Source organism: Lates calcarifer, linkage group LG19, assembly GCF_001640805.2.
Source record: "Lates calcarifer isolate ASB-BC8 linkage group LG19, TLL_Latcal_v3, whole genome shotgun sequence".
Taxonomy (NCBI): Eukaryota; Metazoa; Chordata; class Actinopteri; family Centropomidae; genus Lates; species Lates calcarifer.
Window position 1 is genome coordinate 3,822,086 of NC_066851.1, and position 4,392 is coordinate 3,826,477.

General features: G+C 40.1%; 1 long non-coding RNA gene across 1 annotated transcript; it reads right to left on the reverse strand.

Moving 5' to 3' along the window:
- Positions 1-2,333: 2,333 nt before the first annotated feature.
- LOC108896123 (uncharacterized) lies at positions 2,334-3,963 on the reverse strand. Its single transcript, XR_001963068.2, has 2 exons — positions 3,785-3,963; positions 2,334-2,959 (listed from the first exon to the last, which is right to left on the reverse strand). It is a non-coding gene; the product is annotated as an uncharacterized LOC108896123 (long non-coding RNA).
- Positions 3,964-4,392: the final 429 nt, after the last annotated feature.

A 4,392-nucleotide genomic window follows, 5' to 3' on the forward strand; every position in this document is an offset into this window, starting at 1 on the left:
GTGATGAACATCATCAATATGTTCCTTTAAAGTCATCAAATTTGTCAGATTGAAGCTATTGTGATTAAACTGTGCACTATTCTCCTTTTTGGCCGTGCATACACTCAGTTGCAATGGAGAGTCGATGCATCTTAAGACAAATGAAAGCTAACAGGGAGTTGCTCCCTTTTCCCCTTCATTCAAGCTCACAGCAGGCTTTTATATGAGATCTCTCTCTCTCTCTCTCTCTCTCTCTCTCTCTCTCTCTCTCTCTCCCTCTCTCTTTCCTGCAAACACTCACACCCATTCAGTGGTTGAGTGGACAGGTATATAATCTTACTACCTCTACCTTTCCCATACAGGGTGTTGCAGTACTGAATCTGTGGTACATCAGTTGTTTTAAATCAATAAGTCAGCAATATAGTCTCTCTCTGTCTCCCCTTTCAAATTAAAATCTGTATAACAACTAATTGTTTTCATGAAGTAAGATTCTGAGGGCATTCTGTACAGTTACATCTATTGTTCTCTCAGGCTGTGACTTGCTGCTTCCATGGTGATGTTCTTTTTTTCATGTTGACATTTGTCAGGTATAATATTTAACATGTTCACCATCTTGTGTGTGTGTGTGTTAGCATGATAACATTTGATAATTAGCACTAAACACAAAGTAGCCTACAGTAGAGTTTGATCCATATATTAGATATTTGATCATAAACATATTTATACTGGAGAAATTCACATTTTTGAATTCTGATGGTAGTATTTGAAGTCGGAATTGAGTTTGTCTAACAATCACCTGATTTGGCTTCCTTAGAAAAGTACCTTTCCCCCAAGATAAAGAAGAGGCTTGGTGGTTGCCAATTTGACAGGATGACGTCACTGCTGCTGTGGACCATTTTCTCGGACGGTGCTGACTGACCGACTAACAGAAATACAACAAAACTTATTAACTTATTACGTATTATGAATATCTGTACAAAAATCTAAAAGTGATGTCAGCATCATGCTGGGAAACCACAGCAAAGTTTAAGAGATATTTCTAGCTACTTCCTAATGAGCAGCAAACTCTAACCTGCAGTTTTAAACACCACTGAAATGAATTGTTTGGAACAGTGTTGAGAGATAGAACTGGTTCTGAAAGCAGAAGTGTTTAGGTAAGATGCTGGTAATGTTTAAAATCATTTTGGTCGTTTAGCGTGTGACGCTGACACACTTATCAGAGACTGCATCATCATCGTTTCATCTGTTTTGAAATGCAGATTCCTGCTCAGGAAAGAGTGAGATTGAGAGCAGGTGAAGGGGCTGTACAGCTCAGTGCTGAAAACTCTGGAGTGTCCTTCACCTTTCCCTGTTCCCACCTCACCACCACAATACCCACCCCACTCCTCTTGCCCTTCCTCTCCCCTCTCTTTTATTTGCTCCTTTGCACGTGCTACCTCCCCCCTCTCCATCAGCAGCTAAACCTGGGTTTCTCCTTACGTCTCAGGTGGAAAGGAGAGGATGGGTGGAGTGGCTAGAAGGGAGGAGGAGAGGGGCTTTAAGTGGTCACACTCTGGTGGTCAACTAAAGGAGAACTCTTAATACCACACTGCAGTGGCATTGAAGTTTCATGGTCATGCTGCAGGAATGTTGGTTGTGCTCTGTAGGGCCCATTTAGCTTTGACTTAAAACACTTCCACATCTTCAAAAAAAAAAAAAAAAAAAAAAAAAAAACATGTTTATGAGATTGAAGCTGAGGTACCGGAGGAGGAGAGACAGAGGGATGAGAGGCAGGATCACAGAGCAGGAATTTTGATCTGGATCTACTTTTAGAGCAGATGAGTTAGACAATTCAGCCTTTGTCATGTGACCAGTGTGGGATGAGATGGAGAGTGTTTGCATGGGGGTTGGGGGCAACTACAGGTGAATTCCAGCAGTCTCTCAAAGAGAGGGGGCCTTTGATGGAGACTGCACTAGGTGAAAGAGGAGGCAGGGCTCACACACCACACCTTTAAATTCAGACTCCGTGACCGTTTTTTTTTTTTTTTTTTTTTTTTAAAACTGAGGACATTTTAATGCAGAGGTTTAACTTTACATCCAGTTATACCAACAAGGGCTTGTCTGGGTGGAAAAAGTGCCTGAGTCTAATCAACTTCTCAATTGAGGGAAGCCAAATGAGGAAACAACTGCCAGCTTTTCTGGCTCAACACCTTGCTAAAACAGTTTATTTTATGTCACCCATCCATGCCTGGTTGGCTCAGGTGATCATTTGAATTGCAAAGTTGAACTCAAATGTTGGCATTTAAACTGTACATTTAGCCTTTAACCTTGCCAAAAAAAAAAAAAAAAAAAAAAGCAACCACCGACAGTCCATCTTGTTACTTTCAAGTTAGTTTTATTGAACTTAGAAAAGTCAAGATCTAAAAGCACAGTCACATTAACATTACTCCCATATTTCCCAAATTTGTAAGACAAACTTTCTAAACTTGTTTACACTTTTTGGCCTGATGCCTGGATCAAGTATAACATTTTTTTAAAAAGCACACAGGGGGAATATGATTACACCATCTCTACTGACAGGCTCAACCAAGAGACCATTGTTTTTCCAGTCAACTGTGAATTTTCAGGTAGTCCATGAGGAGCCCCCTGCAAAGAACAGGACAAAAAGGAACAAGAACAGCAAGGTGCCTCCCTGGTTGTAAGCGTAGAGACATGGCTCTGGCCTTTCAAAATGAAAAATTTCCAACATGAGAATAGGAGTAAAGCTTTGAAATCCTGGACACTTTTATGAGAGGGATTTATAGAACTGAAGAATGCTGCACCCTCAGTCTGGTCTTGTGTCCGGTGAAGAGACCCATCAGTCCAGTCAGTGAGACCAGCCGTGGAGGAGCCAAGCTGCCAGAGCCAGTGGGAGCAGCAGTGTGAGGCCTTCGGCCCTCTCACAGCCGTTCTTATCGGTCGCCGGCTTCACGGTGGTATTGGTTGCAGTAACCGTGGCCACCTGCATCACAAGATTGCATCATTTCCAGTCCTTTTACAGGTACAAACATACAGAAACTGGTTCCAGAAGATAAACTTTTGTTTGTCCTTTTCCATTTATTTCCAAATGTTGAATCCAATCATAAACCAATAAAGTCAAACAATACATTAAATTGATACAATTTCCTAAAACAAATCTTAAAACGTTGAATTTGTACCCTTCATAATGTTTACAGTATGAACTGGTTTTTTGGTGTTCTGATCCCCTGGCATTATGGTTTTCAAATGAATTTCAACTAAGGACCATATGAGAAACTCATGACCAATTCCTTTTTTTTAATTTTTATTATTATTATTATTATTCTATATAAAATAAATATGTTGGAGATGGCCATTCACCAGTGGTAAGGATCAAACAGTGTCTGAAGGTACTTATTCCATCAAAAGGTTCCTCCAAATCTTATGAAAAAACGAGGAGCCTTATGTTCTCCAAGGTCTTAACATAACTAAGACTCAGATAAGATTAAAACTTAAATGCGGTTTTACGTGAAGCTGCGTTGCATTAGCGACAAATGAATCAGGCATTTAAACCTTTTTTTTGGGGGGGGGGCGGTTATAATCAACCTGTAGTGTATAGAGATGGTCATTTAAGAGCAAAATACTTAACACAGAACTCTAAGCGCGGCATCATCTAATTGGCAATGAAAGCCACCCGTGACACTGACTAGAACCAGAGGAAGAAACGGTTCCTAACATGAGCGGTTTGTTCCTCTATTTCGACAAAACCCCCACAAATTAAGACCAGTGTCCCCTTAAAGTTCAAAATGAAGCGGTAGGATAAACTAACCTGTAATGAAAGATGAAGAGCCAGCAGGAGAACTCCGAGGTAAACTATACACAGCTTATTCATCTTTGCGTGGAGTGTTAACAAAGCCTGGACTCACTGATGTGCTCAAGTCCCCAAGTTTGAGAAGCGGTGAATGAAAGTGGAGATGCTGCCGTGCATTTTTATACCGGCGGTGACATCATCAGTCCCACTCCAGTACTCACTCATGCTGGCAGCCCTTTACCGAAAACAGGTTTCTGTGTTCCTAATATTCTGTTCACTCCCACGTGATTGTATAAGGTGTATACAAAACAGACACAAGACAAGACACAACACTATTAAAAAAAAATAATTAAAAAAAATACAGATTTCCATATAAAAGCAGTATAACTATATTATTTATAACAGTAATAGTTAATACTAGTATCTATATTACCTAAGTATAATAATATTTTTGTTGATATCACTATTAATGTGCACATTCCTATAGAAAAATGCACATTGATAGTACGTTATTTAGTTATGTTTCCTCTAAGATTGTTAAACAGCGCCCTCTAGTGACCGCTTGCACGACATTACTGTAAAAAAAAGCGACTGACTGGATTACTGTGACCCCTATGGTTTTCCGT